At 42.3% G+C, this 23968-nt stretch overlaps 1 protein-coding gene and 1 long non-coding RNA gene across 5 annotated transcripts in view; one reads left to right on the top strand and one right to left on the bottom strand.

Moving 5' to 3' along the window:
• The window catches only part of LOC105470656 (teashirt zinc finger homeobox 2), a 503687-nt gene that overhangs the window by 166481 nt on the left and 313238 nt on the right, over window positions 1-23968 (top strand). The gene's annotated exons all lie outside the window — the stretch shown is intronic.
• On the bottom strand, window positions 11320-21778 carry LOC105470654 (uncharacterized). 2 transcript variants are annotated; one of them, XR_011613231.1, is made up of 7 exons: window positions 21651-21778; window positions 20172-20351; window positions 18154-18313; window positions 17564-17665; window positions 12539-12653; window positions 11554-11664; window positions 11320-11413 (listed from the first exon to the last, which is right to left on the bottom strand). It is a non-coding gene; the product is annotated as an uncharacterized lncRNA (long non-coding RNA). The 2 variants fall into 2 exon arrangements; XR_011613232.1 differs by lacking the exon at window positions 12539-12653.

Here is a 23968-nt window from a genome sequence, read left to right as displayed (position 1 = left end):
ACATCATCAGAGGCAGAAAATCCAAACTCCTTAGCCCATCATTAACAATACTTCACATTTTGGTTCCTCCAAAACAGCAAATAGTCACCTTAAGGTCTGCCCATTCTCCCTCCACACACGCTTTTCAACCAGAGACTTTCTCTCACTCTTAGTCACATCAAACACTCAGCAGTTTGTTCAGCACACTAAGTCCTCTCATATTTGTGCTCTTGCTCCACCCACCCACCCCTGCCAACATATTGTTCCTTGTTTCTATTCTAGATCGTATTTTTCTACCTGATAAACTTCTATATATCCTTCAAAACCCAATTTACATGTGCCAAACTTTGATAACCCTTCTCTAAGTCCCTAAGGTGGAATTCACCAGGCCTCTGAGCTGCTACACTCTGCTGATAACATTCAACACTTGATGTTCTGGCTGTTGGAATAGGTGTTTCCTTCAATCCACAGCACTAAGGAACCCCACAGGGCTGTGCCCAAGTCTCTGTTTCCATTGGCCAGCGGCGGCCATGGTGCACAGAAAAGGGCTCAAACATTTTCTGAACAAATGAGGAAATGAATAGCTGAGGGAATCAAGGCAGATTCAAGGGTGTCTACAGGACAGGGAGGTCTCACACACAACGCATCTGACAAAAGGAATTAATCACAGCACACCACCCTCCCTGCTAAGTGGGTCTGAGAAAGTTGTTCTGACAGTGTTTCTCAAGCTACTTAACCACAACTATCTTTTCTTCTTTAAATTACTCTGAAACATTCACCCTTAGCAAATGGTGACACAGCTGCATAGATGCCTTCACGTAACACTCACAAGACTTAATATAACAGCGTGCTCTCTGCCTCTCCTCCCCGCCAGATTCTCAGTTTCACCAGAGCAGAGACCAAGGCTATTTTGTTCATTGCAGTACCACCTGCTAGCACAGGGCCTAGCTTATAGTAAGTGCTTGTTATTTCCTGAATAAATGGGATCTGAATACATATTCCATGAATTTATTTGGCCACCAGACTGTCTCGATTTTTCCTTGCAGAAAGAGACTGGGCAAGGTGAGGTGGAAACCTTCCAAAGGAGGCCCCTTCAAAGCAAGTCCTTTCTTTTTTTTTTTTTTTTTGAGACGGAGTCATGCTCTGTCGCCCAGGCTGGAGTGCAGTGGCCGGATCTCAGCTCACTGCAAGCTCCGCCTCCCAGGTACACGCCATTCTCCTGCCTCAGCCTCCCAAGTAGCTGGGACTACAGGCGCCCGCCACTTCGCCCGGCTAGTTTTTTGTATTTTTTAGTAGAGACAGGGTTTCACCGTGTTAGCCAGGATGGTCTCGATCTCCTGACCTCATGATCCGCCCGTCTCGGCCTCCCAAAGTGCTGGGATTACAGGCTTGAGCCACCGCGCCCGGCCGTCCTTTCTTTAAAAAGTATTTGCCCTGCATTTACTCTGTCCTGCTGTGGTACCAGTTGCCAGCCTGGAGTACTTTCCTTCATTCCCTGAATTCCCACTGTCCTCCCACTACAAATCAATCTAATTCTGTGTTACTGGCCGGCATTTTGCTTTCAAGTGGCAGTGATCAAAAGTGGAATCTTTCGTTTCAGATAGAGGGTTTAGCAGAGTGGCTGGCACACGGCGAGGCCTCAAAAGTGCTATTATCATTTACAATAATTTATCATGATGTTTACACTCCTAATGATAATAAATGCTATGGGCAAAAAGCTTGGTTCTCTTTTTCTGGTTCCTTTTATCATTTTGTGTCCAGTCCTGAATCCATTCGACTGTTTATTAGGATTCACACTAAACCATACCTGTCAGTGATAGCTGCTCTAAGAAGCTTTTTTGCATGTTTCTCAGCATTTAATCATTTTAGGACGTTTGCTACAGAGATTCTCTAATCCCTTCCTCTTTTTGTTTACTCATGCATGTACTTTTTATCTGGTCATTTTTTTTAACCTCATTGGATCCCAGTGTTCACAGTCCTTCATTAATTCATTCAACAAATATTTACTGAGCACGTACTCTATGTCCAGGTACTCTTCTCGGTTCTGAGTGCACAGTGTTGAACAAGACAAAACACCTTTTACCCTCTGAAAAAGTTAACTGTAGGGAGAAAGACAAAAAGAAGGAAAAAGGGAAAATATGTACATAAATATATATGTGTAATATATATAATATGGTGATATACTAAAATATGTTAATAGAATATAGCAATATATTTAAAAGATAGAGGAGCCGGGCGCGTAATCTCAGCACTTTGGAAGGCCTGTAATCCCAGCACTTTGGAAGGCCAAGGTGGGCGGATCACGAGGTCAGGAGATCGAGACCATCCTGGCCCACATGGTGAAACTCCGTCTCTACTAAAAATACAAAAAAAATTAGCCAGGCGTAGTGGTGGGCGCCTGTAGCCCCAGCTACTCGGGAGGCTGAGGCAGGAGAATGGCGTGAACCCGGGAGGCAGAGTTTGCAGTGAGCCGAGATCGCCCCACTGCACTCCAGCCTAGGTGGCACAGCCAGACTCCGTCTCAAAAAAAAAAAAAAAAAAAAAAGATAGGGGGACAATCACGTAGCCTCAACCTCAGTCACAGAGTCAGTGGCTTTTTGGTTTAATTCCTGGTTCTGACCCCCATGGCTATATTCCCCAACCAGATCTGTATTATCTCATGACCCAAACAAGCTTCCCACTGACCTTTGCACGTTTCCAGTCTTACCACTCCTCAGGCTTCCCAGACTTTCTGCCATTGGTGGTTCTGATCTGTGCATCACTCTGGGCAGAGGGAGAGCTTTGGGGGCAAAGCATGCCAGGAAGAATCTGTCCAGGGAAGGGGTGAGTTGAGGGACGGTGTGGACAACAGGTACTCCATGGTCTTTCCCAAACCCGTCTCTTGCCCATCAGTCAAAAATGAAGCTTTGTGTGTCTTGCATTTCAAAGGCATGCTTTAGCCACAGAGAACTTTCTGGAGGTTCCTCCTTGCACTGTGGAAATGTTATTTAGCCCAGCATTTTAAATGAGGTAGGCGGTATGGGAATACTTGTTAAGTGTCTGAGACCATCGGAAGCTGACCACCAAGGAGGCTCTGGGAATTGAACTCCATTGATAGGGATGGTGCAGTGAGCCACGTGAGTACCACCAATGTCCCTCAGTGGCTGAAGGACACCTGCAGCTCCTAAGCAGACAGCAGAATGAGCTCCAAGGAGCCACCCCAGGCCAGCAGCCAGCCTCCAGAGTTGTCTGATTCTTCATGGCCTTTTTCAGACTGGCGAAGGCTGGGCGCCCAGGGCATCATTAGTATCCTTCCATCACTTCCTCATTAGTTCTTAGATAGTGTTTTAATGACAGCTTGAGAGGCTCCGCATCCTGGCCTCCTTCTATTTATGATCCCCACCGTGTTAATGTGCACTTAATGAGAAATTCTTGTCTTGCTTGTAAATCCTGTAGCCGGCATTCAATTTATTGACAGATGTTTGCTTGGATCTCTTTAAAATTACTTCATAAATCTTCCCGGATAAAAGGCCTCAAGTTTGGTTATTAAGACAGGGCCTTGTTGACAGTTTCATATTTAACTGTTTAGAACTCAGCTGTCAGGGCTGTAATGGGGTGTACAGCCAAGGGGCACAGGGCCTGGGTGCTGTTTGCCACCTTTCCTGCGCCTATCGGGGCCCTGCCTGGTGGAGTGTGTCTACTGTTTCCTGCAATCCCCTCAGTTAACTTCTGGGTGACCTTGCTGTGCCTTGCACTTCTTCAACTTATTCATTTAGCATATCAGCGTGTCAGCGTGATAAAGTGTTCTGCTGATAGGCGCTAAGGGCTGAGTAAGCCACAGTGCCTCCATCACCGGGGAGAAGTGTTGATGGGAGGCCAACGCTGAGGTCGCCCTTCCCAAGACAGCCACCGGGCACCAGCTGGAAACCTGTGTGCTTCACCTCCATCTGTGGGCAGGAAGCAAGTGGATGTCGGGGACAGTGGCAGGGGGCTCTGCTTGGAAGTTTTAAGACCACACTCATCTTTTGTGGCCATGGACTTTTCAATGTCATCCTAAGTCAAGATTTTGTGTTGTTTGTTGTTGTTTTCGTTGTTGCCCATAACAGAAAACTCACCTCAAAAAGACTTAAGGAAAGAGATAAAGGAAAAGAAAGAAAGTGAATTGGCTCACGTGATTGAAGTGTACAGGGGAAACTGCCTTCAGGCCAGGTGCAAGGGCTAAGGTAATTTTGTTTCACTCTCTTTCTAGGGTCCTCCTTCCTCTGTATTAGATTCACTCTCAGATCCTGTCCTGGCCCCAGCAGCTCCACAGGGCTTCCGGATTCAGACCCAGGAGAACAGAAGGCCACGTGCTTCTCTTCCAAATGCCCAGGAGGAAAAAGGCTGATTAAGTCTCATTGGTCCCCCCCCAGGTCACATGTACAGGCTGTAGCCAATCACTGTGGTCAGGGGTAGGCTATGTTCTGATTGGCTAGGTCTGAGTCACGTGATGAGTTCCAATGCAAGCCCAGGAAGGAAGATGAGGCAAGAGGACATTCTCCAGAGGAAAAGTGGGGCTGTGTTACCTGAGCCAGCCAGCAGTCAGACACGTGTTCAGATGTGCTGATCAAGTTCAGAACAACATCCTGCTTTGTCTAATGCTTGCATTTCATTTTGAAAAGTTGTTATACATTGGCAGCCTCTGAGCTGAACTACTGAGGGCGTGACCTACTCATTTGTAGAGTGCATTCAAAAGATTAAAATTCCAGAATACCCTGGAGAGGCCAGGCCATTGAGAGGTCCTCTAAACCCACCCACAAGCCAGTAACAGTATTAGGATGAAAAAAAAAAAAAAATGCCCTGCTTAATACTATCACAAATCAGCCCATTGCATGTAAGACGATAATGAGCACTTGGGCCAAAAATAGCGTGTTTTTTGCTTACTTGCTGGTATCCTGTCACATTGCATTGCTTGAACTGTGTCAGATCGCATTGAGTAACTTTGCTTAATCCGGCGCTGACGTGACCTGCTGCTTTGCAACACTTAAGACAAGTGTGTAGGGACTTTTCTCCTCAATCCATTTTGTGTGTGAGTGAGTGCTGTTTACCAGATGAGGCATATGTAAATACTATTCGAATTGAAAACACATCGACATTTCAGCTAGAATGTATTAAGGGGCCTATGGGAGGGAAGGCACAAGAAACATTTACTCACAGACCCTGGCAGCCTTCTACAGGAGACTCACTCCTTTGCCCCAGAAAATGCCACGCTTACTAAATTCTGATATTCACAGTTTCCTATGTGGAAACTACTAAAAAGTTTAGGGCACACTATGGCTGACAGCCAGAAAGTAAACTTGGCCATGATTTTCTGTTAGGCCAACTCCCCATGCCCCCGAGAAACACATTCTTCACAAAAAATAATTGTAATAATCTTGATTTAGAGTTGCCTTGTAATGTAACTGCCCAACGGGTTCTCCTTGCCCACTGCCTAGACACAGTCGATTTGTCAAGACAGGAGAGTTGCAATAGGGAAATAGTTTTATTCACACAGAGCTGGCTGTATGGGAGGCCGGAGTTTTATTGTTATTCAAACCAGTCTTCCTGAAAACTCAGGGACTGGACTTTTTAAGGATAATTTGGTGGGGAGGAGGTTGAAAAATGGGGAGTGCTGATTGGTAAGTTTGGAAATGAAATCGTATGGAGTTGAAACTGTACTCTTGCACTAAGTCAGTTTCTGGGTGGAGGCCACAAGACCAGAAGAGCCAGTTTATCCATCTGGGTGGTGCCAGCTGATCCATTGAGTGCAGGGTCTGCATAATACCTCAAGCACGGATCTTAGGTTTTACAATAGTGATGTTACCCTGAGGAGCAAATTGGGAAGTTTAGAATCTTGCAGCCTCCAGCTGCATGACTCCTAAACCATAATTTCTAACCTTGTGGCTAATTTGTTAGTCCTGCAAAGGCAGTCTTGTCCCCAGGCAGGAAGGGGATTTGTTTTGGGAAAGGGCTGTTACCGTCTTTATTTCAATGGTAAGCTATAAACTAAGTTCCTCCCAAAGTTGGTTCGGCCTATGCCCAGGAATGAAAACAACAGCTTGGAGATGACAAGCAAGATGGAGTCAGTTCGGTCAGATCTCTTTCACTGTAATAATTTTCTCAGTTATAATTTTTGCAAGGAGGGTTTCAGTAATGATAACAGCAGACACTCATACAATGTTTGCTATCTGCCAGTTACAGTTTAATCACTGCATATGTTTTAACTCCATCAATCCCTACAACAGCCCTATGTTATTAGGTATTACTATTATTCCACTGAGAAAACTGGGGCACAGAGATGGTAAATACCTTGCCTAACAACCCATAATATTCATGGAGTTGAGATTTGAACCCACACAGTCTGACTCCGGAGCTGTGCTCCAAATACTATACTGTGTTTCTTATACTATGAAGTTTTATGGATAAACACACTGACTCAAGATTCATGCCACTAAATGGTATTACATGTATTAAAATGTATGAAAGAAGAATTAAATATATATATAACAATATATAAAATACAATACAGATATATATGTAGCCTAAGTATTTTTAAAAACTTTCTCTTCAACGAATTGAGTCCAGATATAATAGTTCACACCAAAAATAATGTTTATTAAAAGAAGATGAGAGAGGAAACAATGGCAAAATTAAATTTTGTTAAAACAATAAAATGAAGCAGGGAGAAATGTAATTTCACAAGAATGTATTCAACTAAAATTGGAGTGAAAATTTGGGCCTGAGGATCCTGAAAGATACAGCACAAGAAAAACAGGTGAAGAGTTACAATGTTGGCCTCATCCCAAGATTCAAAGTCCATGCCTGTCTCTCAAGACAAGTCCAAGAGAAATTTTTCCCATGGTTCCTCTGATCAGAACATGGTGGGTGGTGAGAAACATCACTTTCTTTTAAAGAAAGAAAGTTGGAGGAGGACCAGGGCCCGATAGAAATCCCATATATTGGTGTCAGAATGGCAGACCCACTCTCTTTTCCTGCACGAGATAATGGGGCCTCTGTTTTTCTTTCCTTATCTGTACAAATGTGCTGTCTTCATTTGTGTTCCCCAAGAACGACACCTCATATCAAGAATTTTGAGTACACGTTCTTTCTTTGGTTGTTGATCCTGGGAAACCCTAATAGCAGAGTGGGGCTATAAGACAGGAAGGGAAGGATCTTAATGAAGGGTGAGTTATCCAGCCTGACAGCCCAGTGGGCAGCAGGAGCTTCCTCGTGCTGGGGAATTCTAGAAAAGAGTGTAGAACACACACCTCAGAGTTATCCCAATGAGGGCTAAGGATGCTGGGATAGTTTTTCACCAAATCTTCATCTGTCATTGCTTGGAAGCTTCTAGGGGCATTATTCTCCAGCATTTCCAGCTTGCCCTGTGTGGGAACAGCCAGACAATTGCCCTCAACCAGAGAAGCACAGGTAATCCCAGAAGAATGCTTGAGAGGGAGAGGCACATGCCTAGGAAATATGCACAAGGCCCAGACAAAGTCTAGCATGGATAATTGTGGCCCTTGCCTCCTAGCACAGTTGTAATGATTGAATGAGGTAATAAACAGAAAGCACTTGAACTGCTGTCTAATTTGAGAAAAAACTTAAAAGTTGGGGAAAAGCACGTTGGCTCACAATACTAAAACGTCTAGGAGAAAACCTTGAAGCTTCAGGAAAGGGTGGATCCAGGCACTCATATATATTGGGCTAGGCAAGAGCATGGTGGGAGGGAGAATAGCCTGTGCTGAGGGGTGCAGGGCTTGTGGAACACAGATAAATTTTAGAGTTTGATTTAGTAAGGACCATGTCATCTTCGTGGTACATTTCATATCTAGTATATTAAGCAGATTCATTGTTAGATACTCAAAGTGAACTCAAATCATCAGCGAATGCAGTTGTGGCGCAGGGGGTGGATGAGTCAACACAATTTGGCATCGTGTAGCTAAAACCACCAGCGGTGTGATGGACGGTTTCATTTCTCCATGGACGGTTTTGGCATTGTGTAGACAGAGCCTAAATTGGTGCCCGCACCTCACACTAATCATGCCCAGAGAGAGATAACATGGAGCTATGGAGATCCCCAAGCAGCACTTTGGCACACACACTATCTAACGATATCAAGAGATGAAGGAGGCCTTCGAAATGAGCTTTTGCGAGTGAGTAATGACGTTCAGGATGTGGCTCGGGATTGTCTTTTGAAACTGGCATATCTTGATGGATGATTGAAAAGCTGCTGTCTTTGGTATAGTTTTCGCGGTTTTATATTTGGGGATGTGTAATAAATAAATGTGTAATTGCCCTCAACATGATGCAAGACCAGGAGGTGAGGATGAGACAGAAAAGTCCTATAACAGCATAAAATTTTATTAGGCTCCCCATTGGTAGGCAAGTCAGTGTTGTGTGAACAAAGAATAGTCTGTCTTAAGTTGACCAAGATAGAAACCAATACAATGAGGAACAAATTCCACCAGTTGATTTGCAGGGAGGTAGAGGAGCGGGGCGGGCAGGGGGCGTGAATGATAGGTGCTCTGATTTTAAGATCTTTATGAAAGTAGTTTCAGTACCCCTATTAATAACTGCAACAACCACCTGAATTATTGGCCTTATAATTCTGAAGATTAACCAGTTAGTATTTATAAAGCATTTGAGGTTATTTTTTCAATTGGTGGGAATAGCTACATTTCAGTGGCCTGTAATTCCTCTTAATTCATTGTTGTCTTTTCTTCTTCCATTTTGATGCTCAGGTTGATTTTGTGCCCAATGTATTAATTATATGCTTTTCGTTTTTTATTCTTTGTGATCTCAGCTCAGCTTATTACATATTTTTTGTTTTGTTTTCTCATGTGATTCTCTTTATTGGCTTTATACGTGGATGAATCTATCTGTCTCTTCTAAATTAATTTTGATCTCTTTTAGTGACAATTGATGGGTGACAACCTTAGGTATTATACATGGTGTCTGGAAACTGGGCTCAGTTTTCTTTTCATCCCACTTTTTTGGGGGGTAGGTCAATGAATGTCTTTAATATCTCTGTATAAACTCCATTTTGAAGATTTGTATGTTAACAGTTTCGTGCTATCATCTACAAAGAAGGCATAGACACAAAAGTTTTCTTGTAGTCCTACCTTCCTCAATCCAGTCTAGAAACTTAAATGTTCGCAAAGGTTTAATAATATTGTTTAATGAATAGTGATTCAATATTTTTCAAAGCTTTAATAATGTCATTTCATAATATCATTAGAAAAGAGATTTTTGATTGTTGGTTGCCATCTCCCTATGGTATCAACGTGATTTGTGTGAGACTAAGATTTCTTTTTTTGTTGTTTTACACCAATATTCAGTTCCATCACATCTATGCATAAGACATGCACAAAATAAATGGTGGGTCTATGTCTTTTTTTTTTTTTTTTTTTTTTTTGAGACGGAGTCTCATTCTGTTGCCCAGGCTGGAGTGCAGTGGCACCATCTCTGCTCACTGCAACCTCCACCTCCTGGGTTCCAGTGATATTCCTGCCTCAGCCTCCTGAGTAGTTGGGATTACAGGCACGCACCACCACGCCCAGCTAATTTTTGTATTTTTAGTAGAGACGGGGTTTCACCATGTTAGTCAGGCTGGTCTCAAATTCCTGACCTTGTGATCTGCCCGCCTCGGCCTCCTAAAGTGCTGGGATTACAGGCATGAGCCACTGTGCCCGGCCGGTGGGTCTATGTCTTATAACAAGATTTTTATTGTTGTTACACAGCTTAAAATAGAGGCATTTGTACAAACCTGATAAATACAAATGTGTCGCTTGGAAAGGCCCTAAATTCCTGCAGCCAATGTTTTCTATATCATACCATTTAGTGTTTAATTACCTACCAACTTCAATTGATCCCATGAATGTTATTTCTCTTTGGGGATTTGATCTCAAATGTACTGAACAGTGGTTCTCAACTGGGGCAACTTCATTTCTCAGGGCACGTTCTGTATTGTTTGGGACACTTTTTATTGAAACAACTGGGGTGGGGAAGTTGTTAGCATCTAGCGGGTAGAGGCGAGAGTTGCTGCTAAGCTTCCCGCAGTGCACAGGACACCGCCCACTGCACAGAGTGATCCAGCTTCCAACCTCAATAGTGCTGAGGATGAGAAATCCTGCACAGGACGGATTTCGCTGTTTCCTAATTTCTTGTTTTGGATAGAGTACAGGCCTGACACCCTGTAGATGCTCATATTCAATTTGAGAATATGGCTGAGTTTGCCTATTAAATCAGGACCCCAAGTGAATCTAAGTGCAGTGGTTTTGATTGAAAGAAAAAAAAAAAGTTTTGCATTCAGTGTGTATGAATCATGGGGTGGGGGTTGATACAAAAGAGAAAAAAAAAATAAAGATAAAGAAAATGAAGCCATCTCCCAATCTTTGCTGAGATTGCCATCAACATAAAGGCAGGTTATTAATCTTCAGGGGACAATCTTTGGATGGAGGGAATCCCTTGGGGGATATTGGAAATTTTATTGCTTTTCATTGGACTTAGTGTAAAACGGGGGTAATTTAGGCTTAACAAACAAAGCTCGGGTTGACTCACTTTTTTTCTGAGGCTCCAGAAAGAAAATAGAATTCTCACAGAGCAGGAATCAACCTTTTCCTCCATAAATCACAGGAGGAGGTGAGAATTTGGCTAATATCCAGAGCACTGCAAAGAAATAAACAATGCAAAGCAATCTGCGGCTTATTTGATACCAGTTTCTCCATAGATACATATTTCTCTGTTTTGATCTTATACATTTTTCCCCCAAGCTAAAACTTTTTCTGTCTCTCTTCCAGTCTATCTGTTAGGCGAGGCCTTGGGAGCAGGATCCTGACAATGTACTGGTCAGCTCTTTTAGGGTTTTTTTCTTTTTTTTTTTTTTGAAGTTGATTTCCTGTTCTGGTGAGCCATACATCACTGACATCCCGGTCTGTGCTGCTTGTCTGTGACAGAATGACAGGTGTCATTTATCACAGGGGCTTGCGGAAGCTGTGGGAAGAGGGATTGAAATTTTTTTTTTTTTTTCTGGAAGGCCTCAGTGTCTGCCAGATCATTAAAAAGGGGGCTTTCCAAAGAAAGCTGTGTGTAATGTGATTGCACTTACTGTCAACGATAGGCTAAAAGAAAGAGAGAACATCAAAAGGGAGCAAGAGAAAGAGGGGGAGGAAAGAGAGGAGGAGTTTCTGCCAGGGGCATTTAAAGTTCTTCAGCTGCCAATGCAAGGATCTGCTTTAGTTCAGTTCTAGTGTGTGCATGCTAAATAAGTCCTTTAGAGATTTCCACTCAGCTCATGGTGCCAATGAGGAGACCGTAACAGGAAACCTCTTTAATAGCACTTTTTCTCATCACATATTATGTAGGGCACGGAGACAGGCTTGGTACTGTACAGGGCATGACTTGCAGTCCAATCATTGAAGAGCTGAGGCAGGAAAACCTATTTGAACAAAAGCAGAGGGTCCCAATAAATCACGAGGCAAAACTGAGACCTGCTGGCAGGCTCCTTCTCCAAAGAGACATTTACAGCATCCTGTTTGCATAAGCACACTCGGAAAATGCCCAGGAATATCTCCTTACAGCTTCTCTCCTCTTGGCATGAAGTCCGCCACCAAATGGATCTCCAGGGATCAGGGAATAGAGGCTGCTTATCATTTCATTGCAAAGGGGAAGTGTGCCTTTTTCTGCTCCCTGTGCCATTAAAGTAAGAAGAAGAAGTTAACACTTTCATAGTTCTGTCTATGTGCTGGACACTGCAGTAGATGTTTTACTTATAGACCTCACTGTAATCTTCATAGAAATCCTGTGAGATCGGTATTTCTATTTGGGGGATGGTATCTTTGAAGCACAGAGAGGTTAAGTAACTTATCCAAGGTTGCACACTTCTTGGCAAAGCTGGGACTCAAATCTGGATAGTTGGGGTCTGGAGTCTCTGCTTTTAGCCTCTTATTGGGAGGGTGAATGATGAACATAGTGAGGAGGCCAGATGATGTTGATAACCTCCAGATTGCAAATCTAACCATGCTGATTTAGGAAATTAGTAATTAATGATGATCCAAACCTGGGATGGGCAAACTACAGCCAGTGAGTCAAATCCCACCTGTAACCTGTTCTTATACAGCCAGCGAACTAGGAAGAATTTTCACATAAATGGTTGAAAAATGTTGTAAAACTCTGTTTTTTCTTTTGTTATATAAGTACCTGCACATATCCTCAATTTTGTCTCTTGTCTTGCAAAGCCTAAAATATTTACTAGCTGGTCCTTCACAGGGAGTGTTGGTGGCTTCTAATCTAAGGTAAAATCAGCTACAGCAAAAAATAAAATAAAATAAAAATTTAAAAAAGAAAAAAAATGAAAGAAGGAAAGAAAGAAAAAGAAAAAAGGAAGGAAAAAGGAAGGAAGGAGGGGAGGAAGGGAGGGAGGGAGGGAAGGAGGGAGGGAGGGAGGGAGGGAGGAAGGGAGGAAAAAAAGAGAAGGAGAGAAGAAAGGAAGGAGAAGATTTTAAAAAGAGAAGAAAAGAAAGGGACTTCATTTAAAAGCAAATAAGAAAACTAAGATCCTCACCAGTGACGCTCTGAGGCCAACAGAAACACTGAAATTGGGCTGACTTAGATGTACTTATGTGGGAAGAACATCCTTTCAAAATAAGTTTTCCTTGACTGCTTTTTCACAAAGCCTGCTGCTCGGAGAGACAAATTAGCTATTAGGTAATCTAGTTAATTGACAAGTGACTTAACTAATTACCCTAACATGCTTATTAAATGTTACCTTTCCCATTCTCAACACATTGTTAGAGCATCAATGTATTTAAGGCCTTATCATATCACGCTCTCTTGACAGCACATTCCTGTTAAAACAGAAGGTGCATGGAGTATGTTATTTCTATCACTATTTTTCTCCCTCTGTGGATAGAGTCATAAGAGATAGAATTGGGAGCTGGGCACATAACAAGCCCATCCCTATTCAGGGACAATGTCCTATTATACTGGTGCCTATTCACTGAGATGGATTAAGAATGGACTAAGTAAAGAAATAGTGCATATTATCAAGCCTTGGCTAATGGGTGTAACAAAAGCTTAGAGAAAACTTAATTTGACTCTGGACTAGTCTTTCATAGCTGGGAGGGCTAGTGTCTGTATTTACACAAATCTATAAATTCCTCAACCAAAACTCTTTGGTTTTGGTTGTGTTTTGAAGTTCAGAGTTTTCCAGATCTTAGAAAGAGAATATGGTACATATACCATGTAGCAGATAATACCTTCAGGAAGGAAGGTGAGGAATAGCATCTTGTATGTAAAAATATAAATATTTCTGCAATGAAACATTAGGATTACTAAATGAGATTTTTTTAAGCTTTAAAAAGTTCAATAGATTTTTCTGCTAAATGAATTACAAAAAATAAGTTTAAAAAACCTTTTGGTATTCAGAGCTTTTAGAATTTTTGGAATCAAAGATAGGGGATTGTGGACCAGGGTAAATGTTACTGTCACCTCACGGCCTTTCTAATAACGACAGCCTTCAAGTTATTTTTACATTTTATATTGATCATAATTGATACATACGAATACCATTGGTGATTATTCTTTAGCATGACGTGAGATGAAGCACAATATATATCAAGATGCATACAAAATAATATGTGTGAATGAATATATTTCATTATAATTAATGCTTTCATAAAATACTAAGCAAAATAAGAGGATTGGAACTAAATACAAAGATTCTCTTCTGTTTAGAACTGAACTCGAGGGCAAGGTTGCTGTAAAATGGGAAGCATCATCTGGTCCAAGGTTGACAAACTCTGATTTCTGCTAGAGCCATGCAGGTACCGTGCACTAAAATCCTAAGATATACATTTTTCACATTACAACATCCCTGAAGTTAGAACGCATCCTCCATTCTTCATTGTACAATAGTTTGATTGGCAACATTTTTTTTTCACTTTCTTGACAGTGAAAGTAAAAAAGCATTGAGCAGCTTAGATCCAATCCACTGCAGTCTCAGAGGTGAGCCAGGGAACCCAGGTGACTTGGGAGCTTACACCATTTCTACACAGGGCTCACTGGAGCTAACCCAAATTCTGACCCTGACCCTGACCCTAACTTTAACCCTGACCCTCACCCTAATCTTGACCCTAATCCTGACGTTTATCCTGACCCTGAGCTTGACCCTTATTCTAACCCTGACCCTCATCCTGACCCTGATTCTAGCTGAATGGCTGTTGCTCTACCGGCTGTTGCCACACAGAAACACAGACCGGGGTGGCCAATCAGATCTTTTGAGAGAAGCTAGAAATTCAGCCGTGCAGTCTCACAATATTTAACTGTTGCCAATTAAACTGTCATTTATTAACCCTATGTAGGCCAAACAAGACAGGTCAGTTATCCAGATTGGATCTGGCCCTCCAACACCTAGAAAGATTAATGAGTTGATTGACCAACATCACTCTGCTGAAATATGACATTATGTCTGACACCTCTGGTTTTATTTTTTGTCTGATTGGAAAGACAGGTGAAATGATTTAAAAAGCATAAGCCCAGAAACTCAGGGAACTCACAGCAGAGAGGGAGAGATATTCAAGTAAACATTATTACATTTATAACATGGTGTGATGCTTCCAGGGGCTCTGAGGACCCCGAGAAGAACTGCCTACCCCGGTCCTGGGCAGGCAGGAAAGGATGCTCAGAGAAAGTGTTCCAAAGCTGACAGAGGAGTGAGTAGAGGGTGATGTGGGAGAGAGGTTGATAGGGACATTCCAGGGAAAGGGAGTAGCATGTACCCAGGACCAGAATCCATCATGCCTCAGAATGCCTTTTCAAAAATGCAACCACCCATAACACAAATCAGGACATCCTATGCAGCCTTATGGAACCAAAATAGGTCGAAATCAGCTGACCTATTAGGAAGTTGATAAGAAAGAAAAGAATATCTGCTGTGACCGTAGCCCCTGGCACATCCTATGCATCGAGGCAAGCATAAATGTCCTCAGTCTGGGATTTTATGAGCCCTTGACACATCCTATAGCTCTGCAGCGAGGCAAGCATACATGTCCCCAGTCTGGGATTCTATCAGAGCTCAAAGAGCAGGACTGTTCCTGCAGTCTGGCCAAAGCAGGCAGTGGCCTAGCCAGTGCTAGGCAAGAGGTCCTTGTCACCAGGTGTGTCTTCAAAATTTGCATGGGCCACCCTGTCCCTCTCCTGCTTGGTCACGGCTGTAGATGACCACATCAACTTGTATATTGGGCTGTTATGGTTCTTGGGCTGCAACCAATATCAACTGACTTGGTAACTTAAACAGAAAGGAAATTCCTTGGTGGGTTACCAGTAACTCACAGAATGAATGTGAAAGGTGGAGGACTAATTCTAGAAATGGGTCAATGCCAGAACCAAACCTGAGTCTAGAAAGTAGAAACTGCAGACCAGTCTGTTGACGTCCCATCCCTGGACTAAATGAATTGTTCCCATGGTGGTGGCAGAGTTTTAAGAGCAAAAGCCTGTAAGTCCTTGTGAGCTAGTCTCAGAACTGTACTATGCTTACTTCTATTACCTTCCACTGGACAAAGTAAGTCAAAAGGCCAGCCCAACTTAAGCAATGGAAAAATAAATGCTATCTTTTAATGGATGGAGCTTCGCAGTCACATGGCAAAATGTATGTATACAAACAAGGCCAATTTACCAATGATCAGTCGTACTAGTTAGGGGACTAGAACAGTGGACTTGAAAAAGAGCTTCATCAAGCTATATCTAATGGGGAGAAAGTAGCAACTCCCCGAAAACTTGAGTTTTGTTAGGAAAGGGGAATCTAAGTGACCAAAAAAAATTTTTTAAGAAGTAAATGCTTTTTAATATTGCTCCTATGTATGATTCAGTAGAAATAAATGTCTTTTCCCATGAACAAAATTTGTTTCAGCAGTAACATAAAAATAACAAATAATAAAATTAGGTCTCCCAGCTTCTCTTCAACTTCCTGGCATAGCAGGAACTGCGACCTTCCATGCATAACCACTGCTGGTGCCCTCTCTTGCCCAGTCGAAGGATCCAAACAGTGTGGCCCAGAGATTTTTGATTCAAAAACCAGTTGCTGGCCGGGCGCGGTGGCTCAAGCCTGTAATCCCAGCACTTTGGGAGGCCGAGACGGGTAGATCACTAGGTCAGGAGATCAAGACCATCCTGGCTAACCCGGTGAAACCCCGTCTCTACTAAAAAAATACAAAAAACTAGCCGGGCGAGGTGGCGGGCGCCTGTAGTCCCAGCTACTCAGGAGGCTGAGGCAGGAGAATGGCATAAACCCGGGAGGCGGAGCTTGCAGTGAGCGGAGATCACGCCACTGCACTCCAGCCTGGGCGACAGAGTGAGACTCCGTCTCAAAAAAAAAAAAAAAAAAAAAAAAAAAAAAAAAAAAAAAAAAAAACAGTTGCTGAAATATATGATGAGGTTCATCAATACTTTTCTTTCTGGAATACTCCAGCCCTCGTTGACTACTCCTGTCTTTGAAATCTGAATGCCCTGAAATCTAGAGGTAAGTATGAGAGCTGGGCTTGAGTCACACACTTCCTGTATGACTCTGAGTCAGTGACTATCTCTAAAACCTCAATGTTCTCATCTGCAAAGTGATTATAGGAGTGTAGCTCCCTCCAAATTTTGTGAGCAGTGACTGAGACAACCTCTATGAAGCACACAGCATAGTATCTCATGAATAATATGCAACCAAAAACTATCCTTTGCTTATGCCATCATCATTACCATTATTGACATTCATTTAATTAGTTCTTCTGCCCCACTAGAAATTATGACATCTAAATATTACCTTCTGTATAAAGAATGCCTGTCACCTCGATGTAAGTTGGAAAAAAAAATTAGTTAATATGTGTGAGACTTTTGTTTCTTCTAAGACAGGTGTTTGAACACGTATTGATTTTTTTTTTTTTTTTTTTTTTTTAGTTTTGTCAGGAACTACATAAAGGTTAATCTCTTTTTCTGGCAAATATTTACTGAGTGCTTCCACGAGGACTGCTTGGGGAGCTCACCTGTGATTCTGATCTGGAATTGGACCCTCCCTGTGAAGTATTATTATATCAGTTGGTTTACCAGGCAGGGAACACCTGACCTACCCCACTAGGTAATAGGGGAAGAGTTTAATAAAAAGACAATCAAAAGGTAGGAGTGGTGTTTAAAAAACCAAGAAGGGATATTTTAGTGACCTGAGACTGGTGTCAGAAAGGAGGCTTTGGTAGAGGAACACAGGACTCATGGCAACCTGGTCAAAAGGAGCCAGTGGAATATATATTCCCGCCTCTCCTCCTCCCACCTGCCCATCCCCTTTGGACAAACTCCAGGGGTAGCCAGAGGACAGAGGATCTCATTGAGGGGAAATATCAGGGACAGTCTCCCAGGTCACAGGTCTGGGAAGGAGGGTGCAGAATTAATGTTCAGGGTAAGCAGAAGATACCTGGGACAGATCACTGAAGATTGAGGGAAAACTCAATGCACAATATCTTCCCACCTTGGGAAGACCCCACTCTGAAAATGACTTCACTTCTTAGGACATGCGCCCAGGAAAAATTACAAAAGGCTTTAAAACCCCACTTACCAGGGAATTTTGCACATTTCATTTCAGGAGATGGGTTATCTGGTCGATCTAAATGTTGGGATACACTCGACATTGGCCTCAAAAGACAATTAAGACATGATCCTGTTTTAAGTTAATGAGAAAACATTCCATCACTGGCTGTCTGGGTCACAAACTTGTAGCCTACAAGACAGTACCACCCCTGGATATTTCTCTAATATTTTTTAAAACTTTAATTACTTATTGACTAATTAAATATGAGGAGGTTTTACATATGGCTCTAAATGCCTGTTTCTTTCCAGAAGTTAGAAACCTAACCCCATGAGTCTCATTTTCTCCTGGGAACAAGGGGCTGCAGCTGAGAGTGTGCAAGTTCTCCAGCTTGCCGCAGTCCGCACCGTTCTCTGTTGTCTCTGATTAGCCAGACCCATGTATCCTTTACCACTTTTATTATTCTTGTACTGTAAATTTCATCATGGTAATTTTTCTTTTTACCCATATCTCTATCAACGATGGGCCAACAAAAGGTAGTTGAAGATGGTCAGTGAATTTTAAGCAAAACTGAAGAAAACGTATGTCTCTGTGGAAGAAAAGAATCTTCCTACACTTACATACACAAAATGATGGTGTCTGCCTGGAAAGATGACAACTCAGTGGGCCTTCTTTGGTTATCTTATTGGCCTGGGTCACATGGGCACTGGGGTTTGCAGTCACACATTCCAGAAGAAGAGCACTTTTGTATGCACCATCTCATTTAAACCTCATAATAACCTTGTGAAACAAGGAGAGCAAAGCTTATCACCCTTTAACTGAAGAAGAAGCTCAAGGTTCAGTGATTTTCCCAAGGTTACCCAGTCAGCAAATGTCAAGACTAAAACCCAGATCTCATCGTGAAGGGCAAACTCACATGATTCAGAGGTGACTGAGGCTTGTGTAGCCCGGAAAGAAAAGAATTGCTCAGGTTTGTCCTACATTTCAGGATGAAAGACCAAATGCAGTGATTTCCACACTGTGCTGAATTAATACTTCGTTTCTTAATTTTTTTTTCTGGCCTACTTCATTTCCCCAATAGGTTATATTCTAAAGGTGGCCAAAGATTTTAAGATAACATTTCTGTAGGTAGGGGGAAATAAGAGCTGTTGAAATGACCTGAGTGTCATCTCTACCTCCAAGGACAGATACCATCTTCCGACTTCTATCTGCCTTAGAGAAGTTAAGCAAGAAGGTGCAGAGCTTTATTAAGCAGAAAAACATTAGACCTTTCAGCTGCTTATGCCATCTAATTACCTGTGACTCCTGGCATCACATGCAAGCTTTATTACTGCATGTGTGAAAACTGCAAGGCCTGCTTTCATGTCTGTCCTTTGAAAGTCCTCCCAACATCTACCTCTGCTCAATTTTCAGTACAGCTAGAATCTTACCCTCTATGAGAAAAGAAACTAATTTCTCAATTATGCTTAAAATTTAGTAATTCTAGGAATAATTTTTTTTAGAGCTTAGATCTTTATGGGCATAAAACACTCCGATTGTGTTTAAGGATTCTACCTTTTATCAATGTCTCCAGTGGGTTTGAACAGAATTACTTCCTTTGGCAGTTTTCTGGAACTCTCTATACATTCATTTCACTAATGTTCTGTTGAATAAACCTGTTCTATCCTCCAACATTGAGTTGGGTTTTTTTTGTTTTGTTTTGTTTTGTTTTTGTTTTAAGAGATAGGATCTTGCTCTCTTGTCCAGACTGGAGTGCAGTGGCATGATCATAGCTCACTGCAGTCTGAAACTCCTGGGCTCAAGCAATCCTCATGCCTTAGCCTTCTGAGTAACTGAGACTACAGATGCACACTACCATGCCACACCCTGAATTGGTAATTTTAAAGAAAGTATTCTCATCATGAAAATGTCTCCTGTGCTGTAGGAAGCACTAGATAAATGTTGATTGGTTTATACCAAGTGAAACTAGTGTTATGTATAATAATACATCTCAACATATTTACTCTATTTGATAATGAAACTGATTTACTTCTGCTTTTAGAGAGAGGGAGCGATGAATAGATTGTTCCTTGAGTGCTCTTCATGCATTTATTTATTCAACTCACATATTTTAAATACCTACTTTCTGTTTCCTGGGCATTTGGGGGTCTCAATAAAGAATAGTAAAGTTTCCTGCCCTCAAGAAGCTTATACTCTAAAGGGAAAGAGCGGTGGGCAGTCACAGCCACAAACCAATGAATTCCAGGTAGTGAACTCTGTCACACAGAGAGAAACTGAGAAATTTGAGTGGGGGATTGTGAATTGCTGCTGCCTTGGATGGATTGGTCAAGGAAGATCTCATTTGGGGAGGCAATGTTTGAACAAGATCTGGACGAAGTGAGGAAGGAAGCTGTGTGGCCATGAAGGGGACAGTGTCCCAGGTGGAAGAAAACCAAGACCTGGAAGTCACCATGGGCTTTGGAAACAGTAAGGAGATGCGGATGTCTGGAGCCAAATAAGGAAGGTGAAAGTGGATGAGACCACCAGGGGGCAGATTGTGCAGAGCCTATGGGACTTCATAAGGACTTTGGATTTCACTGGAAGAGTAATGGATGAGGCTAGAAGGTTTGGGGCAGGAGAGAAGCATCATCTGACTTACCTATGAGCAGGTTGACTGTGCACCAGTGGATGGACTGTGGCGGGGGTGAGCTGGTAGCAGGCGGGCAGGACAAGGCTGTGACAGTTGGTGGTGGCTGGGGCTGGGCTGATAGTGGTGGGCTGATAGTGGTGGAGGTTGTGAGAAATGGTTGGACTGTGGGTTAATTTTTGAAGTTTGAGTCTATCAGTGGGAGAACAAGACACGAAGAAGGACATTGTTAGTGGCATGTCTTTTAAATGAGATGATCTCAATGTCCCCAGAAAGTGGCTCCTGTTTTTACTCTATCAACATCCATTTCCAAGAACCTGACTCATTGCCTATCAGACTGTCGGGCCCTGGAGCCCTCCAGCTGTGATAATGTCCTGGCCTTCAAGGACCATCCCCTCCCCAACCATGGAAAGGACAAGTTACATCCCTCCTTCATCACCACCACCTGTTTCAGGCCACCATGGCTGCACTCCTGGGCTTCCTGTGGTATTTTCTCCCATGGCCTCCCTGGCTGGTCTTTGTGTCACCTGCCCACTGTGCACACAAAAGCCACAGCAATCTTTCTTTAAACCTCAAAACATTCTTTACGTTGACTCTCCCTTTTTTCCTTCATTACATTTATTTTTAAAACAAATTTTATTTCATAACCATACAGGAAAAATTAGCAGAACTAATGATAGATAGAAAGTAAACATGAAAACAAATACGATAGGTACAAAACAAGGTTGTTGAATTCCAGCTCATGTATTTGACAGCCTCTTACCCTCACAACCATGCTTTGTTATGACCATTATCTCGTTTTAATCATAAGTAAACTGAGTCCCAGAGAGATTAATTGATGTGCCAAAGTACATAAAGCAAGCCAGGGAATGTACCACCCTAGTTTCCAGAGTTAAATGCCAGGCTGAGCCTGTATTTTTGTCTTTTCCTTATCCTCTATAGTGGAATCAGCAAAGTACAGCTCATGGGCCAAGTCCAGCCCAACACCTGTTTTTGGAAATAAAGTTTTATTGGCACACAGCCACTCTTATTTGTTGACGTATTGTCTGTGGCAGCTTCTGTACTATAATGGCAGAATTGAGTAGGTGCTACAGAGACTATGTGACCCTCAAAGCCTGAAATATTTATTATCAGGCCCTTTATAGAAAAAAGTTTGCCAACCCATGTTCTAGATAGAAAAAAAATGAAGTACATCAAAGAGAATAAGTTATAGTTCATGTGACAGACATAACAACTATTCTTCCCATGACTGCAACGAAATGTCAGTTAAAGAGAAATAAATGTTTTTTGAATGAATGATTTAAAAAACAGGAGTTAAGAAAAAAAAGAAAACACTTAAGTGACCAAAGTCAGTAAGTTTTCTATTGTTCAAAATAGGAATTTGCTCTTATGACTTTATTCTTTCGGTTGATTCTGACAGTAAATTTATTCATTCTTTTTTTATTCATTTGACAAAACTTATTTAATGTCTATACCATACTAAGCCAGTACCTGTAATAGCAACAGCATGTTCCATGCTGAGCAAAGCTGACATTTTTCTTGCCTGAACATTGCTCTCCCTCTGGTGATAGAGACAGTTGTTAGTCAAATAATTATAAAATTTGACTAGTCAGGGAAGTTGGAGGAGGCTTTCCCGAGGACATTGTGTTTGAGGTAGGAGCTGAATGATGAGGAAGTGAAGAGGAGAGGGAAGTCCATCATCCCAGAAGGGAGGGTCCACATATGAAAAGGCCCAGTGGTAGGAGGGCGCATAGTAGGCCCTAGGAAATTCAAAGCAAGATGCCTGGATGTCTGAAGAACAGAATGCAGGAGGGGCAGATGGGAGAGAGGAGATTGGGGAGGCAGGTATCCCTGACCATACTGGGCTAAGAATCTCATGTTAAAGAGTTATTCTCCATCCTAAGAAAATGGAAAACATTGAAAGGGCTAAAGGGAGTGGTAGCTTTTTATGGGATGATCTTTCATCTTCCTGGGTTTAGGAGTCCACATCAAATCTCTTATGGCTATGCTGAGTCTAATCCCTGGTCGTGCAGAGTACCTCTTCTCTGTGTTCCATAATCATCTCTGTTGTTCAGTTCAGGTATTTACAGTATTGCTGGAGCCAAGTAAAGCATGCACAAGGGCAGTATTAAGACAGATATTTTTAGGGCCGGGGGCAGTGATTCATGCCTGTGATCCCAGCACTTTGGGAGGCTGAGGTGGGCAAATCACTTGAGGCCAGGAGTTTGAGAGCAGCCTGACTCACATGACAAAACCCTGTCTCTGCTAAAAATACAAAAACTAGCTGGGCATGGTGGTGGGCACCTATAATCCCAGCTACTCAGGAGGCTGAGGCACAAGAATCTCTTGAACTCGGGAGGTGAAGGTTGCGGTGAGCTGAGATTGTGCCACTGCGCCGCAGCCTGGGTGACAGGGTAAGACTCTGTCTCAAAAAAAAAAAAAAAAAAAGAAAAGACATTTCAGCAGTTTACTCTTTCTACATGAACCATGTGGCAAACTACACCTCTGGAAACACTTTTCTTTTACTCACCATAGGCCCATCTTCTTTAAATTTACCTCTTCATCTGTTTATTCCCTATTCTTAATCTATTTCTTCATAAGGTGCTAATAGGCCAGGTGAAAATTTCTACTAATATATTAATAAAAGCAGGCCAGCGATAGGCTTTAAGAATAAAGTCATGATAAAGTTAGCAAATACAGAGGGGAAAGAAACAGCAAAATCTTTGGTTTTTTGTTTTGTTTTGTTTTTTCAAGAACATTGCTACTTGGTTCCATTAGACTCCTTTGTAAATGACAGAAAGCAACTCTGGTTATTTTCAGCAAAACAAAAAAGGAGGTAATGGAAGGCTATCTGATGAAGTGGTATTTGACTTGAGAGCTCATTATTGAGGAAAAACCCAGCCAAATGAATGTCTGAGGAATGAGTGCTCTAGGCAGTGAGAAGGCCCTAAGTGTTCTAGGCAGTGCAAAGACCCTGAGGTGAGAGCAAACGTGGTGTGCCACAGGGTTAGAGGAAAGACCCGTGGGTGGGAGGAGGGTGAACATGATGGGGAGCACGCAGACTGATGAGACAGGGCTTTGTAGCTCATGGTAAGGAGTTTCGATTTCATTCTCTGTAATAGGAAGCCTGCTATAAAATACTACCTGAGACTGGGTAATTTATAAAGGAAAGAGGCTTAATTGACTCACAGTTCTGCATGGCTGGGGAGGCCTCAGGAAACTTACAGTCACGGCAGAAGGCAAAGGAGAAACCAGTAACTTCTTCATGAGGCAGCAGGAAAAGACAGTGCAAGCGAAAGAGGAACTGCCAAACACTTATAAACCCATCAGATGTTGTGAGAACTCACTATCATGAGAACAGCATGAAGGAATCCGCTCCCATGATTCCATCACCTCCCACCAGGTACCTCCCTCGACAAGTGGAGATTATGATTCCAGATGATATTTGGGTGGGGACACAGAGCCAAAGCATATCACAGAGTTTTAAGTAAATGAGTGATATTATTTGAGTTAAAGTAGAGAAAGATCACACTTTAATAAGCAATTACTATATCTCAGGCATTATATATCCACCTTAGGTCCCTTTCCTTTAATCTTCACCAATGAATGGGTACAATTATTATGACTTCTCCGATTAGTAAACTGAGGCTTAGGGAGGAAAAGTGACTTGTCTGGAGACACATAGTGACTGTATGGCAAATCTGAACCTCAACCCTTGTCATCTGCCTCCAGTTCCTGGCTCGAAATACTCACTAAAGGCTCATTTTTATTGCCATTGTTTATGATGTTTATTTTTGAAACCCTTCCAA

This window comes from Macaca nemestrina, chromosome 15, assembly GCF_043159975.1.
Source record: "Macaca nemestrina isolate mMacNem1 chromosome 15, mMacNem.hap1, whole genome shotgun sequence".
NCBI classification, from domain to species: Eukaryota; Metazoa; Chordata; class Mammalia; order Primates; family Cercopithecidae; genus Macaca; species Macaca nemestrina.
The sequence above is the reverse complement of the archived record's forward strand: the minus strand, read 5'-3'. Positions and strand labels throughout refer to the sequence as shown.